Source organism: Coregonus clupeaformis, chromosome 36, assembly GCF_020615455.1.
Source record: "Coregonus clupeaformis isolate EN_2021a chromosome 36, ASM2061545v1, whole genome shotgun sequence".
Lineage (NCBI taxonomy): Eukaryota > Metazoa > Chordata > Actinopteri > Salmoniformes > Salmonidae > Coregonus > Coregonus clupeaformis.
The window spans coordinates 36,430,550-36,447,744 of NC_059227.1; positions in this window are offsets into that span (position 1 = coordinate 36,430,550).

The following is a 17,195-nucleotide window of genomic DNA, read 5'->3' on the forward strand; positions in this document are numbered from 1 at the left end:
GATATTATGATGTATTTTCATTTGTAAATAATTTAAAAAACCTTTTCAGTCTCGGAAGTGTAAATCATGGCCTCTAACTTCCTTTTGGCTCCAACATCATGCAGAAAGATGTCACTAGGTGTCACCCTTGTTCAAGAAGCTGAGCAACATGCTATAGTTCATGGATTTAGTGTGTAATTTTAAGGACAGTATTTAATATCTAGATATTAACACGGTGTATATAGTTGTGTACAGTAAACTGAGTACTTACCAGTAATTCCCTTGGGACTACAATGCAAGATAAATGAAGGCAAGGCAATTCTTTATTTGATGTTTCAGTACCTATTGCCAGCTGTTTCATGATAGTAGCTAGGTTAATGCACCAGCAGAATACAGCAATCAAAACATGCTTTTCATCCAGAACAACAGATCAAAACAAATTAAGGAAGTGATGTACGAAATGAGCACAAATACTAGACTGGATCCAAACGTAATTTTTCCCGTTGGAGCAATTCAGTTTCGAGTCATAACAAAGACTTAAAATGGAACCCGATGCTTCTGCTTGTCACTCGGCATTAAGGACATGGATTGGGTCAGACTAGCGTCCTGTCCAGCAGGTGTACTTGTACATCAAGCTGCCTCACGATGCAGAAACAGGAGATTCTCAGGCTCCTGTCCTATGAGCTGTAATGGTTTGGACAAGTGGTGCATGCATATTTATTCACCCCCTTTGCTATGAAGCCCCTAAATAAGATATGGTGCAACCAGTTACCTTCAGAAGTCACATAATTAGTTAAATAGTCCACATGTGTGCAATCTAAGTGTCACATGATCTGTCACATGATTTCAGTATATATACACCTGTTCTGAAAGGCCTCAGTCTGCAACACCACTAAGCAAGCGGCACCATGAAGACCAAGGAGCTCTCCAAACAGGTCAGGGACAAAGTTGTGGAGAAGTACAGATCAAGGTTGGGTTATAAAAATATATATCCGAAACTTTGAACATCCCACGGAGCAATTAAATCCATTATTAAAAAATGGAACGAATATGGCACCACAACAAACCTGCCAAGAGAGGGCCACCCACCAAAACTCACAGACCAGGCAAGGAAGGCATTAATCAGAGAGGCAACAAAGAGTCCAAACAACCCTGAAGGAGCTGAAAGCTCCACAGCGGAGATTGGAGTATCTGTCCAAAGGACCACTTTAAACCGTACACTCCACAGAGCTGGGCTTTACGGAAGAGTGGCCAGAAAAAAAGCCATTGCTTAAAGAAAAAAAATAAGCAAACACGTTTTGTGTTCGCAGAAAGGCATGTGGGAGACTCCCCAAACATATGGAAGTAGGTACTCTGGTCAGATGAGACTAAAATTCAGCTTTTTGGCCATCAAGGAAAACACTATGTCTGGCACAAACCCATCACCCCGAGAACACCATCCCCACAGTGAAGCATGGTGGCGGCAGCATCATGCTGTGGGGATGTTTTTCATCGGCAGGGACTGGGAAACTGGTCAGAATTGAAGGAATGATGGATGGCGCTAAATACAGGGAAATTCTTGAGGGAAACCTGTTTCAGTCTTCCAGAGATTTGAGACTGGGACGGAGGTTCACCTTCCAGCAGGACAATGACCCTAAGCATACTGCTAAAGCAACACTTGAGTGGTATAAGGGGAACATTTCAATGTCTTGGAATGGCCTAGTCAAAGCCCAGACCTCAATCCAATTGAGAATCTGTGGTATGACTTAAAGATTGCTGTACACCAGTGGAACCCATCCAACTTGAAGGAGCTGGAGCAGTTGAAAAAACCCTGTGGCTAGATGTGCCAAGCTTATAGAGACATACCCCAAGAGACTTGTAGCCATAATTGCTGTAAAAGGTGGCTCTACAAAGTATTGACTTTGGGGGGGTGAATAGTTATGCACGCTCATGTTTTCTGTTTTTTTGTAATATTTCTTGTTTGTTTCACAAGAAAAAATATTTTGCATCTTCAAAGTGGTAGGCATGTTGTGTAAATCAAATGATACAAACCCCCCAAAATTCCATTTAAATTCCAGGTTGTAAGGCAACAAAATAGGAAAAATGCCAAGGGGGGTGAATATACTGTATGTAGTTACCACAATCTGTGACCCTACAATACAGTTCCCTCAGAGGTGCCTCTAGTTTTGCCGCTGACTGTTCCATTGCTAGGCACCCTGTTTGACTCTCACATTAACAGCTCTGATGCCCTCGGCATTATTAATGAGCTTTGTTGTTTGGTCACAGCTCCAATGGCACACTATTCCCCTGTGGGCCCTGGTCAAAAGTAGTGCACTAGAGAGGGAATGGGGTGCCATTTGGGACACCTTAGCATTGTCAATTATGTCACTATCTGAAGCCTGTGAGATAAGAGAGCCAGGCGCAGCAGAGATGTCCACGCAGCTGGAACGGTGATTCTGAAACAGACCAGCCTTTTCGAGTAAACCTCTCGAAGGGTGTTGACGATAGAAACGTGCCTCGATCTGTTTTTCCTTTACCATACCCTGAGGCGAGAGTGATATCAGAGACCATCAATACTAGCCTGGTTGACGCGACCCATGTCACTACAGTAGGATTTCGAGAGCTGGTGTCAGCCAGACCTCAACAAAACAGGTGATCCTCAATCAACCCCTGAGTAACTGCACTTTGAAAGTAATCGTCAATATAAATATCTGACTTTCCAGGGCTTTTATGCTGTTGCACACAGTGGGGTGTTTTTCATATTTTTCAAGGCAAAATATATTCGTTGAATAGATATAGGCTAGGACAAGGAAAAGTGTCGGGTGTGACCGATCATTTGAAAATCATCCAAAAGCTTCTGAGAGGAAAATGTATCACTATATTCAGGCCACTATTCTGACACCTTGTAATGAGAACCTAGACACCCTAACGAATAGGGAGGATTTACACACAGAAAAAACTCATAAAATGGAATATGAATCGAGGCAATTTCTTTTCTATTTAGTGTATTCCAGTGTGTGTGAGATTAAATGTCACAAACTGAAAATTGAAATTGTAATTGTGTGGTGGCCTCAACATGCACTGTTTACGATAACACAATTTACTAGATATCTGCTAGCTGTAAAAAAAAAAAAAAAGAAAAAAAAAAAAAGAATGCCAGGCTTTGATGACAAAATTTGCCCACGAACGACCACCGCGCCACCTTCCTCTTCAAATGAGCACAGCACAAGGTGAGTCCAAAAATGTATTGTATGTTGCTGCATAAATTATGTAATATGCCTGGGAGATATGTATACTGTAGCTAAGAAAGTAATACTACAGTAAGTGTATGTTGTGTAGTAAGCTGTTAATAGCCCATGTGCCTCTCTAATTTGGTCTATTTTCCCCTCTTCATTTCGCCTACTGTTCTGACTTGGTGGTGCACATGGAGCCTATAACCTGTTTTAGAGAAATGTAATAATTGAATATTGTAAGCAGTGGCGGCTCCTGAAAAAATTCTCAGGAGGGGCAATTTTTCTGATGATTTAGGTGACCTACACACATTTAAAAAAAGATATGTCCAGCAACAACATGAAGACAGGGGCAGCATATAAGTCAATACCAGAAGCATTTATTGACTGATCTGGGGAGATGGATTCCAGTTTCTGTGACAGATTATAAATAATCTCTGATGCCTTTGTTATATTAGCTTTTGGTTGAATGTACTGTCGTAGTAAATATATAATGTTATAGCTTGGTCTGACTAAAATCTTGTGCATGACCCATTTTGTGTTGGGCGTTTGTTTTCAATCAATGCTGTTCCTATCCTATAACAATGGACAAAAGAGTCCTATCTTGTCAGCCTTGTCAGCAGGTGGCCAAGGACAACACCCACGCCATAGGTCTCTCAGTTCTTCCAACTCACGAGTTCTTGCTCTGAGGACACACACACACACACACACACACACACACATCATCACTGATAACACACACACACACACACATCATCACTGTTAAACACACACACACACACACACAAAAAACCCCCTCTCTTTAGGCTGAACATTTGAAGACAGAGAACCCGACTCAGAGCCAATGCAACAGTGGAGGGGACCTCGCCCAACTCATCAGGACCAATCAGAAGATCAGAACTACTAGATTCAACCTACATCATTTATTGTATAAAATGTCTGCACACAATGTTTTCGGGGCTCTCTTCAGATAGCTCCTAAGAGTTTGACGAACGAGTCCGTGCACGCGATTCCAGATATCTTTACCTCTGAATAAACTGCCTTTATTATACCATATCCACCCTGTCCAAAGTCTCTACTTGGTCTCAGTTCTCCAGTAAACTTGTGATTATCAACAGTACACAACGGTAACAAACAATTGGGGGAACTCACGGGGCAGATAGTAAGGTCGCAGTGACACAGAAAGCAGTTCAATGTCGGGGGTACAGAGTCGCTCTCTTACCAGGATCGATTTTCCCTGTGACTGTCAGATCGCGGTCCGCTCTGACCAGGGTGAAGCCGGCCGGCTCCACTTCTCTGTCCGGGACTCTGTCATCCAGCCAAGTCTCCCAGCTGTATTGGATTCCGCTGCCAGCAGCGTTTCATTATTTAGTCCGTTCGTAGCGGGTATGTACACGATCAACAAGATCAGTCCAAAACCCACCACTGGAAATCCATGGTTGGCAGAATGTTTGTAAACTAAGTGTACAAATTAAAAACATAAAATAACGCCACTAAGTGTACAAATTAAAAACATAAGATAACGCCACACTGCAGGTCGCAACAGAGACGCTGCTAGCCGCTATTTTCTTAGTTACGTTCATGGTTACGTCACGTATGACGAAAGCGCGTAAGTGCAAGCCCACAGACACCCATAGAGATTGTATTGAAAGCTTTGAAATTTGAAAAAAATAGATTTTACATGAGAGTCTATGACAGACTTCTGGGCGATTTTCAACCTGACTGAAATCGCCCCAAAAACGGGCGGGGCCATTTGAAGCACGACTTTAGCCTGATTTGACATTTAGTGGCAGTCAGATCAGATTAGAACACTGATAACTACTGTTGCCGTGATATAATTGATTAGAAAAAAAATCCCTTCCTTTTCCCGTTTGGCAGTGCGTCTGTCACGGTTCCCTCAGACAGAACCCAGAAGCAGACCAGGACAAGGAGAGTTGAACGAAGGTGAGGGTTTATTACCGATTCAAAAAAAGGTGCAGAATAATCCAGGGACAGAGCGGGCGGCGTGGATGAGTTGTTGAGGGTGCAGTTGTTGGTCCAGTGATGGCTCGGCAGCCGCCGACCATCAGGCAGAGGTAGGGTGAAGGTTCCGGACGAGTGACTGCAGATGGGACAAAAACGGAGGTAAGTAAACCAAAAACCAACAAGGTACAAAACAACAAAACTAACGCTAGACGCTCTAGGACTGATACTCTGACAACCTACTGTTCATGGCTAACGATCCGGCAGGAACTGGATGTTCGGCCAGAGCCTAAGAAGGGTGATGATCAGGACCAGGTGTGCAGATTGCTGATGGGATGCAGGTGCGGAAAACAAGAGCGCTCCCCGGAGCGTTCCCGAACCCTCGGGAAACTGGAGATTACGAACAGGAAAAACTAGTCACCAGACAGGACCCGACTCAGACAGCCGGGATCGTTACAGTACCCCCCTCCGACGAACGCCACCGGGCGGACTCCCGGAGCGCCAGGATGGAGGCGGTAGAAGTCACTGATGAGGTCCGCATCTAGGACCTGTCGCCGCGGAATCCAACTCCTCTCCTCAGGGCCATACCCCTCCCAGTCCACGAGATACTGGAAACCCCGGCCCCGCCGTCTGGAATCCATGATGCGACGCACCGTGTAGGCAGGACCACCTCCGATCATCCGAGGAGGAGGAGGAGGAGGCGGAGGAGGCAACAGAGGACTGAGGAAGACAGGCTTGAGGCAGGAGACATGAAAGGTGGGATGGACTCTGAGCGTCCTCGGTAGTTTGAGTCGAACTGCCACTGGATTGATCACCTTCTCCACCACAAACGGACCAATGAACTTCGGTAACAACTTCCTAGACTCAGTCCGTAACGGAAGATCCCGTGTGGCCAACCAAACCCTATCTCCGATGGTATAGGTGGGAGCGGGGATCCGGCGACGATTCGCCTGGAGCTGATACCGGTCCGAAACTCTAAGGAGTGCCTTTCTGGCCCGATGCCAGGTCCGGTGGCAACGACGAATATGGGCCTGAACAGAAGGCACTGAGAGCTCCTTCTCCTGAGAAGGAAACAGGGGAGGTTGGTAGCCATACAGGCACTGGAAGGGGAGACATCCCAGTGGCAGATGTAGGAAGAGTATTGTGGGCATACTCAACCCAAGGCAACTGAGAGACCCAGGAGGTGGGGTTGGAAGAGACCAGACAGCGTAGCGTGGATTCCATCTTCTGGTTGGCTCTCTCCGCCTGACCATTGGATTGGGGGTGAAAACCAGATGTGAGACTGACTGTAGCTCCAATGGCCAAACAGAAGGACTTCCAGACAGCAGAGGTAAACTGAGGGCCACGGTCGGAAACGATATCACTGGGCAAACCGTGGACCCTGAAAACCTCCCTAACCAGGATCTCGGACGTCTCCGAGGCAGAGGGAAGCTTGGCAATTGGCACAAAGTGGGCGAACTTGCTGAATCTGTCCACGATAGTCAGAACGACCGTGTTCCCCTCAGAAGCGGGCAACCCAGTGACGAAGTCCAGGGCCAGATGCGACCATGGTCGCCGGGGAATAGGAAGGGGGTGAAGTAGTCCAGAGCTGGGCCGATTGGTACTCTTATTCTGCGCACACACTGGACAGGCAGCAACAAACCCCCGAGTATCCTCGGCCATGGCAGGCCACCAAAAACGTCTGCGAAGAAACGCCATTGTCCGAGCCACGCCAGGGTGACAAGCCATCTTGCTGGCGTGGGACCATTTGAGGACAGCCGGACGAACCGACTCAGGCACAAACAACCGACCGGGTGGACCGTTACCGGGACCGGGCTGAGTCCGAAGGGCCGCCAGCACCTCCTCCTCAATCTTCCACATAACTGCTCCCACGACGCAGTTCCGGGGGAGAATTGTCTCGGTCTTGGACCCACTCTCCTCCGTCTTGGAGAACATCCGGGACAAGGCGTCCGCCTTGCCGTTCTTAGATCCAGGTCGGAACGTCAGGGAAAACTTGAATCGTCCGAAAAACAACGCCCACCTGGCCTGACGGGAGTTGAGACGTTTAGCCGATTGCACGTAAGCAAGATTCTTGTGGTCAGTCCAGACAATAAACAGTTGCTCCGCCCCCTCCAACCAGTGGCGCCACTCCTCCAAGGCAAGTTTCACCGCGAGAAGCTCCCGGTTACCCACATCGTAATTCCTCTCCGCAGGCGAAAGGCGACGAGAGTAGTAGGCGCAGGGATGGAGTTTACTGTCCGTGGAGCATCGCTGCGACAGGATGGCGCCAACTCCCACATCAGACGCGTCCACTTCAACGACGAACTGACGGGCCGTGTCCGGTTGAGAGAGAATCGGTGCGTTGGTGAATCGCCTCTTCAAATCCAGAAACGCACGATCCGCCTCCGGATTCCACTTGAAGGTCCTGATACTGGAAGTCAAGGCAGTTAATGGAGCGGCCACACGGCTGTAATCCCGGATGAATCTGCGGTAGAAATTCGCAAACCCCAAAAATCTCTGGAGCTGCAATCTCGCACCGGGCTGGGCCCATTCCAGAACCGCTCTAACCTTCTCCTGGTCCATCCTAATCTCTCCCCTGGAGATGATGTACCCGAGAAAGGATGTCGTGTGGGCGTGAAACTCGCACTTCTCGGCCTTCACGAACAGGCGATTCTCCAACAATCGCTGCAGAACCTGCCGGACATGCTGGACGTGGTCGGAAGGTTCCTTCGAGAAGATCAGAATGTCATCCAGGTAAACAAACACAAAGAGACCGATCATATCTCTCAGGACGTCGTTCACCATACTCTGGAATACCGCTGGAGCATTGGTCAGTCCAAACGGCATCACCTGATACTCAAGTGACCCATCGGTGTATTGAAACCCGTCAACCACTCGTCCCCCTCTCTGATCCGGACCAGGTGATACGCATTGCGTAGGTCTAGCTTGGTGAACACCGTAGCACCCTGTAAGGAGTCGAAGGCAGAACTCATCAAGGGCAGGGGATACTTGTTCTTGACCGTGATGTCATTCAACCCCCGATAATCAATACACGGTCGAAGAGAGCCATCCTTCTTACCCACAAAGAAGAATCCTGCCCCCAGGGGTGATGACGAGGACGAACGAGACCAGCAGCTAGGGACTCCTTGATGTAGGTCTCCAACGCCTCACGTTCAGGTCGGGAGATACTGTATAACCTTCCCTTGGGGTAGACAGCTCCAGGGACCAGGTTGATGGCACAATCATATGGTCGGTGGGGAGGAAGTGACAGAGCCTTCTGCTTACTGAAAACTTCCCCAAATCGTGATATGTCTCGGGAACCAGGGACAAATCTGGGGGTTTAGCCTCAATCACCTGACTGGGAACCGAATGGGGGCAGGCAGTCTTGAGACAGTTAGCATGACAATCAAGGCTCCAACTCGTTACCTTGCCCATCACCCAATCGAACGTGGGATTGTGTTCCTTCAGCCAGGGGTATCCAAGGACCAGAGGAACATGGGAAGACGGCAGAATGAAGAATGAAATCATCTCAGAATGATTCCCCGACAACCGCATCTTAACCGGTTCAGTCCTCATCGTGATACGTGCCAGACTACTGCCGTTCAGAGTGGTCGCTTCAATGGCTTCCGGCAATTGCTCCTTGGAAAGCCCCAGCTGTTCCACCAACTCGGCATCAAGAAAGCTTCCATCGGCACCTGAATCGATAAAAGCGTTAAGCGCTAAGCTCTGATTCCTGTTCACAAGGGTAGCCGGGAAACGGGGTCTGACAGAGGTACTGAGAGGTTGAAACTGGCTCGCTAACAGTCCTCCCAACTTTAGCGAGCCGGGCAGTTTGACGACCGCCGGGAACAAGTGGAGATGTAATGTCCCGAGCGACCACAGTAGAGGCAGCAGTTGGTCTTACGTCTATGTTGACGCTCCTCCTTGGTTAACCCGTGCCGCCCCACTTGCATGGGTTCAGAATCGGGAGAGAGGTCCTCTCCACTAATCCTTTGTGGTGGAGAATGATCGACGTGTTCTGGTCCACCACCCGACCCGACTGGGAACTGAGAAGCTGATCGATTGGACGGACCCCATTGCTTCTCCCTCCTTCGCTCTCGGACTCGATTATCCACCCGAATAGACAAGGCTACCAAGCTGTCCAGGTCACTAGGCTCCGGATAAGAGATCAACTCATCCTTGAGCTGCTCCGACAGACCCTGGTAAAAGGCCGCTTGCAAAGACTCCTCGTTCCACCCACTCTCCACAGCCAACGTCTTGAACTCGATCACGAAGTCGGCCACGCCGCGAGTTCCTTGGTGAAGAGAAAACAGGCGCCTAGCTGCGTCCCTCCCTCGGACGGAATGGTCGAAGAGCTTCCTCATCTCGGCCGTGAACCCCTGGTATGAAGCCATGCAGGGATCCTGTCGTTCCCAAACGGCTGAAGCCCACTCCAGCGCTCGACCACGCAGCAACTCAATCACAAAGGCTATCCTAGCCTTGTCTGTGGCATAAGAGTAGGGCTGTAGATCGAACACTAATCCACACTGCATAAGGAAGGAACGGCATCTTCCCAGCTCCCCCTCATATTTATCCGGCGTCGGAACCTTGGGCTCACGGAGGAACACAACTTCAGAAGCGGCAGGCGAGATGGGTGAAACCGGTAGTGGGTCCTCCACCGGACACTGGCGTTGGTTCTGGACCTCCGTCAGACCGGAAGAAAGGTTCCGAACTGACAACGCGATCTCCTGTAGTACCGTGCTATGATGGCCCAACATCTTCTCCTGCTGGGTAATGGCATGGCGAACAGAGTCCAGGTCCGCTGGGTTCATTACTGGCCGGATCGTTCTGTCACGGTTCCCTCAGACAGAACCCAGAAGCAGACCAGGACAAGGAGAGTTGAACGAAGGTGAGGGTTTATTACCGATTCAAAAAAAGGTGCAGAATAATCCAGGGACAGAGCGGGCGGCGTGGATGAGTTGTTGAGGGTGCAGTTGTTGGTCCAGTGATGGCTCGGCAGCCGCCGACCATCAGGCAGAGGTAGGGTGAAGGTTCCGGACGAGTGACTGCAGATGGGACAAAAACGGAGGTAAGTAAACCAAAAACCAACAAGGTACAAAACAACAAAACTAACGCTAGACGCTCTAGGACTGATACTCTGACAACCTACTGTTCATGGCTAACGATCCGGCAGGAACTGGATGTTCGGCCAGAGCCTAAGAAGGGTGATGATCAGGACCAGGTGTGCAGATTGCTGATGGGATGCAGGTGCGGAAAACAAGAGCGCTCCCCGGAGCGTTCCCGAACCCTCGGGAAACTGGAGATTACGAACAGGAAAAACTAGTCACCAGACAGGACCCGACTCAGACAGCCGGGATCGTTACAGCGTCGCCCATATCGCCCTATTGAACACACCGCCCCTGATTGTAAGAGCTTTCATTGTCTACTTATATGCCCCCTTTATTTTTCCTACGGTTCTGACTTGGTGTACAGGGAGAATACTGTAAGAACGGCCAATGTTGTATGGGACACCTTTAAATGTGCCTTTAGAGGCCATGCAATTCAGTACTCATCTCGAAAACAAAAGCAATTTAGGTCAAAAGAGTTTATACTAAGAAAGGAAATAGAAAGTCTAACAGAACAGATAGATGGCAATAAAAACTGTAACATAGAGGCTGAGGAAAAACAAAAAGAAATGGAGAAACTTATTCAAGAAAGATCAAGTGTAATATATTATAAAAATAAAGCAAACTGGATGGAATATGGGGAAAAATGCACAAAATTATTTTTAAATCTTCAACATAGGAATGCTACCAAAAAGAACTTAATGAAACTGGTTACAATTGACGGAGTCACCCATAATTCACCACATTATATTTTGAAGGAAGAAACAAAGTACTTTAAGCATATGTTTTCTTTTCAGTCGCCTCCATCTCCTCTAACTGAACTAATTGTAGAGATTTTTTTTCTATTGATAATGTCAAATTAACAGCCACACAGAGAGACTCATGTGAAGGTGAAATTACAGGAACTTCTGGATGCAATTAAAGACTTTAAGTCCGGGAAAACTCCAGGGTTGGATGGCATACCAGTCGAGGTATACCAAACCTTTTTTGATATACTAAGAGGACCGTTATTAGCATGTTTTAACCACACCTATGTAAATGGTAGATTATCTGACACTCAAGAAGAAGGTCTGATCTCATTATTACTGAAACAGGATACAAGTGGAAAATATAAAGATCCAGTCCATTTACAAAATTGGAGGCCCCTTACACTTCAGTGTTGTGATGCAAAAATCCTAGCAAAATGTATAGCGCATAGAATTAAAAAGGTATTGTCGGATATTATTCATTCTAATCAGACAGGTTTTTTACATGGAAGATACATTGGAGATAATATAAGGCAGGTATTGGAAACAATAGAACACTATGGAAAATATGGGAAACCAGGCCTGCTATTCATAGCAGACTTCGAAAAGGCATTTGATAAAGTTCGACTGGGGTTTATATATAAATGCCTGGAGCATTTCAATTTTGGAGAATCTCTTATAAAATGGGTCAAAATCATGTATAGTAACCCTAGGTGTAAAATAGTAAATAATGGCTATTTCTCAGAATGTTTTAAACTGTCAAGAGGAGTGAAACAAGGTTGTCCACTATCGGCATATCTATTTATTGTGGCCATCGAGATGTTAGCTATTAAAATCAGATCCAATAATAATATCAGAGGATTAGAAATACAGGGCTTAAAAACAAAGGTGTCATTGTACGCTGATGATTCATGTTTTCTTTTAAATCCACAACTAGAATCCCTCCACAGCCTCATTTTACATTTACATTTTAGTCATTTAGCAGACGCTCTTATCCAGAGCGACTTACAGTTAGTGAATACATTTTTTTTATTTTTTTATACAGGCCCCCCATGGGAAACGAACCCACAACCCTGGCGTTGCAAACGCCATGCTCTATCAACTGAGCTACATCCCTGCCGGCCATTCCCTCCCCTACCCTGGACGACGCTGGGCCAATTGTGCGCCGCCCATGAGTCTCCCGGTCGCGGCCGGCTGCGACAGAGCCTGGATTCGAACCAGGATCTCTAGTAGCACAGTTAGCACTGCGATGCAGTGCCTTAGACCACTGCGCCACTCAGGAGCCTCATAGAGGATCTAGATACATTTTCTAACCTCTCTGGATTACAACCAAATTATGACAAATGTACTATATTACGTATTGGATCACTAAAAAATAAAAATGTTACATTACCATGTAGTTTACCAATAAAATGGTCTGATGGTGATGTGGATATACTCGGAATACATATCCAAAAGGAAATAAATGATCTCACTTCAATAAATTTTAATAGAAAGTTAACAAAAATAGATAAGATCTTACTACCATGGAAAGGAAAATACCTGTCAATTTGTGGAAAAATCACCCTGATTAACTCTTTAGTATTATCCCAGTTTACCTATTTGCTTATGGTCTTGCCTACGCCTAGCGAACAGTTTTTTAAATTATATGAGAAAAAAATATTCCATTTTATTTGGAACGGCAAGCCAGACAAAATTAAAAGGGCATATTTATATAATGAATATGAATTCAGAGGACAGAAATTATTAAATATTAAAGCATTAGACCTATCACTAAAAGCTTCAGTCATACAAAAGTTATACTTAAATCCGAACTGGTTCTCAAGCAAATTAGTAAGATTGTCTCACCCAATGTTCAAGAAAGGCCTTTTTCCCTTTATTCAGATTACAACCTCTCACTTTCATTTATTTGAAAAGGAAATAATCTCCCAAATATCACTATTTCTAAAACAAGCCATAGAAAGTTGGTTGCAATTTCAATTTAATCCTCCAGAAACGACAGAACAAATAATGCAACAAATATTGTGGTTAAATTTAAATATACTAATTGACAAAAAAACTTTCTTTTTTGACTGAATGTTTAAAAAAGGTGTAATCTTCGTAAATGATATCATCGGTAGGACTGGTGGAGTTATGTCGCACATGCAGCTAACAAAAACATATGGAAATGTCTGCTTTACCCAAAATTACAACCAAATAATTGCAGCCTTACCGCAAAAGTGGAAGAGGAAAGTGGAAGGGGGAGAAAGTAAGGAACTTGTCTGTCGGCCCTGCATTAAAGAACATAATTGGTTAAGGAAAACTGTGATAAATAAAAAAGTATATCAGTTTCACTTAAGGACCAAAGGATTGACAGCCGTCCCATATAGATTGCAAAATAGTTGGGAAGAGATCTTTGACATACCGATCCCATGGCATAGTGTTTATGAACTGACACGCAAAACGACGCCGGATTCAAAAATTAGAATCTTTCAATTTAAATTATTATAAAAAAATCTTGCTATTTAAAAAATAAATAATAATAAATAAATAAATAAATAAACAAACAAAAAATGTTTTATTTATAAGGGGGATACATTCTTCCCAGCTCTGCAGATTTTGCTGTGAAGAGACAGAATCATTAGATCATTTGTTTTGGTTCTGTCCATTTGTAGCTTGTTTTTGGACACAGGTCCAGGAATGGCTAAAGGATTGCAATATTTACCTGGAGCTAACCTTGCAGATAGCATTACTGGGTGATCTGAAAAGTCATAGTCAATCAATCAATAATATAATAATACTTTTAGCAAAAATGTTTATTTTTAATTCACAATCTGTAGAAGCAATGAGAATAGAAAGGTTCAGAACTTTTGTAAAACATCACAGTACGGTTGAAATATATATGGCAAATAGAAATCCTATATGGATGGTGTTAAGAGATAGATGGGAGGTATTGAATAGAGTTGAAGGATGGGAATAATAACAAAGATAGCTAATAATGTAAGCATACTGTGTCCATAATAAGTATATAGGTTGTATGTTGGGAACTTTTGGGAACGAGCACAGTTAGAAAGATATGGCATATAGAAGCAAACCGAATGGACATCATGAAAATGATCGGAGAGGTTGAGAGTAGAAGAAGTTCAGGAGCAAAAAAATATTATATATATATATATATACAGTGCCCTCCACAATTATTGGCACCCCTGTTTAAGATGTGGTCGAGGACTTCCAAAAATTATCCTTTTTTTTAAAACAACATAGAACCCAAATGCAAAAAAAGAGAAAAATCCAACCTTTTATTTAAGTAAATTACTTTGGTGTAAAAAAAAAAAAAAATCACATAAAGAAAAAAAATTTTTTTTTTTGAAATCATGTGTCCCACAACTATTGGCACCCCTGATGTTAATACTTTGTACAACCCCCTTTTGCCAACAAGACAGCACTTAATCTCCTCCTATAACATTTCACAAGATTGGAGAACACAGAGAGAGGGATCTTTGACCATTCTTCTTTGCACAATCTTTCTAGATCATCCAGTGTCCTGGGTCCTCTCTTATGCACTCTCCTCTTTAGCTCGCCCCACAGGTTTTCGATTGGGTTGAGGTCTGGGGACTGAGATGGCCATGGGAGGACCTTGAGTTTGTGACTGCTGAACCATTTTTGTGTAGATTTTGCCACATGTTTTGGATCATTATCCTGCTGAAAGACCCAATGACGACCCATCTTCTGCTTTCTGGCAGAGGCCATCAGGTTTTTATTTAAAATGTCCTGGTAGTTCAAAGCGTTCATAATGCCATGCACCCTAACAAGGTTCCCAGGGCCTTTGGAAGAGAAACAGGCCCACAGCATCACAGATCCTCCACCATACTTCACGGTGGGCATGAGGTGCTTTTCGGCATACTCATCTTTTGTTTTACGCCAGACCCACTTAGTGTTTGTTGCCAAAAAGCTCAATCTTAGTCTCATCTGACCAAAGCACACGATCCCAGTTGAAGTCCCAGTGCCGCTTAGCAAACTCCAGACGTTTACGTTTGTGAGTGTTAGTGAGAAAAGGCTTTTTCCTTGCATGCCTCCCAAACAGCTTGTTGGCATGTAGAGAGCGTCTGATGGTTGTTTGGGAGACTTTGTGACCCCAAGATGCCACTCTTTGATGCAATTCTGTGACAGTGAGCTTAGGACTTTTTTTTTACTTCTCTTACCATCCTCCTCACTGTGCGTTGTGGCAAGATAAACTTGGGACCTCTTCCAGCCTTGTTTGTCACTGTTCCAGTTGTTTTAAACTTCTTAATGATTCCTCTGACTGTAGATACGGGCAAGTTAAGGCGAGTGGCTATTTTCTTGTAGCCATTGCCTGACTTATGAAGGTCGACACAAATCTGCCTTACTTGAATGGTGTGTTCTCTTGTCTTTGCCATGTTGACAAATGGGTAAGAGAATTAGGCCTCTGTGTCACGTCATATTTATACCCCAGGGAAACAGGAAGTCATGAATTACTAATTAAAAGTTCCTAGATACCCTGACCAACTTTAGCAGCTACAGAAAAATATATTTAAAAAAAAATCAATTAAAATTTTCAGCGGAATTGTTAGGGGTGCCAATAATTGTGGGACACATGATTTCAAGGTTTTTTTTTTGTAAATGTGTGATTTTTTTTTTTACCACCAAAGTAATGTACTTAAATAAAAGGTTGGATTTTTCTCTTTTTTTGCATTTGGGTTCTATGTTGTTTAAAAAAAAAAGGAGAATTTTTGGAAGTCCTCGACCACATCTTAAACAGGGGTGCCAATAACAGTGGAGGGCACTGTATATATATATATATATATATATATATATATATATATAATATAATTCTTGTAAAATTAACTCTGTCCATAAGGTGTAGATAGTAAGTATAGACCGGAAGTAGAGGCCTGGACATTGTTGTTCACTAATTTACTCCAAGTAGGGAAAGGATGGTGGGGTTGAAAAGTAATAAAGGGGAGTATATATATAATTTTAAAAAAAACATGGGGGATTGGAAGTGATGCAGACAATTACATTGATAGAAGATACAATCTATCTGCAATATTAAGCTGATCCATTCCCCCAGAAAAAATAAAAAAATAAAATAAATAAATGCCAATGTTCTGAATTCTGTCGCTGTACATTTCAAAAGTGCTGAACCTCTAGTTATATTGACTATGTCCTTCCAAGCTCGCTCATTAATGTCTTAATCGAAATTACGGATTGCCTCTTATCCACTTGTCGTCCCCTTATGCCATAGTTTGTACATCTCAATTGTCAATAGAAACTACACTTGTTTAAGCAAGTCAGCCATATCAGCTATGTTTTTAAAAGGCAGTAAATGAGGCTGAATGAACCGTTTCGCTGCCAGACAAGGCTCTGCTGATAGCCAGGTGTAGCAGTGGTAAGGTGTTGGGACTCTGCCGTTGGGACAGCTTTATGTAGGCCCTAACAGTTTGTGGGTACCGTTTGTCACCATTATAGTGTAATTAATGTATTGTTTAGTGTTGTGTAGTGGCTTTGCTGGCATGCATCCCCATTTTTTTGTTTTGTTTGCCCCACCAAGATTGACATGCTAAAATCGGCACTGACAATTTTTTGGGTCTTCCTCTGACACCGCCTGGTATAGAGGTCCTGGATGGCAGGAAGCTTGGCCCCAGTGATGTACTGGGCCGTCCCCACTTCCCTCTGTAGCGCCTTGCGGTCGGATGCCAAGCAGTTGCCATACAAAGCAGTGATGCAGCCAGGGGCCCTGGTCAAAAGTAGCGCACTATAAAAGGAATAGGGTGCAATTTGGGATGCATCCTGACTATTTACAGTCACACCCCAATTATAGTGTTCAGGTATAATTTAGCACGTGCTCTTCTCTTAAAATTTTACATTTTAGTCATTTAGCAGACGCTCTTATCCAGAGCGACTTACAGTTAGTGAGTGCATATATATTTTTTTTCATTCCTGTACAGCTCCATGTGCCTGACATGTAGTATAATGTAGGGGTATGCGTCAGTGCGTGGGAGTATAGCTCTGTCTCTCTGCTCTCACCGTCTCCAGTTGTGGCTTTCTTCTGACATCTAGGGGAATCCGCAAGCATAGATAGACTGAAAGATAACACAGGGGAATGAAGTGGTCTGTTTACATCCATTCAGAGCCTACAACTGTCATTCCCATAGGCTAACTGGGAAAAGGGCTCTGAGATGGAAATGAAAGCGGCAGTAGTACTTCAAGAGGCA